Raw genomic sequence first — 728 nt, forward strand, 5'->3', positions numbered from 1 at the left:
AGGTGGAGCTGGCCTTGCGCAGCGATCCAGCTCCATCCAGATCTCACAGATGGCCATAAGTGGTATATGCCAATTAATAGTGATGTGTGTGTGTGTGTGTGTGTGTGTGTGTGTGTGTGTGTGTGTGTGTGTGTATGTATGTGTGTGTATTGCAGGAAAATCTATGTTGATCCATCACACCTGTCTGGATGTCCTAAAGCAGAGAAAGGATCTGACTCATAACTCCTGAACTGGGTGCTGTTTTTTTCTCGCAGGAGAAGCTGTGAAGTGGCAGAATTAAAATACATAGTTTGTCTGGATACTAAGGGGTGTTTAAGGGAAATTTATGTGCATGCTATGGTGTGATTGCAACTGACCGACATGTGGTTACTCCCCTCCAAAACACTGCGGACACACACACACACACATGCATACACATATCTGAACACACGTACACACACACACACGCACATGCACACACACACACACACACACACACACACACACACACACACACACACACACACACCCACCTGTCAGGTCATATAGTATGACAATCTGTTTGATTGTTGTCATCATTAATTTCACACATTGCTAATTAAGTTTGGTTAAAAGCTGTCACGGTTAAGCTGTCTCACACACACACACACACACACACACACACACACACACACACACACACACACACACACACACACTCACACACATACACTCTCTCACACACTCACAAACACACACACACACACTCA

General features: G+C 44.9%; 1 long non-coding RNA gene across 1 annotated transcript in view; it reads left to right on the plus strand.

Moving 5' to 3' along the window:
- LOC145653160 (uncharacterized) overlaps window positions 1–452 on the plus strand; it is a 30174-nt gene extending 29722 nt beyond the window's left edge. Inside the window, exon 3 of the long non-coding RNA XR_014119475.1 lies at window positions 156–452. This is a non-coding gene — a long non-coding RNA (uncharacterized LOC145653160). The remainder of the gene's footprint in view (window positions 1–155) is intronic.
- Window positions 453–728: the final 276 nt, after the last annotated feature.

This window comes from Electrophorus electricus, chromosome 23 (assembly GCF_041902795.1).
Source record: "Electrophorus electricus isolate QZ-2024a chromosome 23, ASM4190279v1, whole genome shotgun sequence".
Lineage (NCBI taxonomy): Eukaryota > Metazoa > Chordata > Actinopteri > Gymnotiformes > Gymnotidae > Electrophorus > Electrophorus electricus.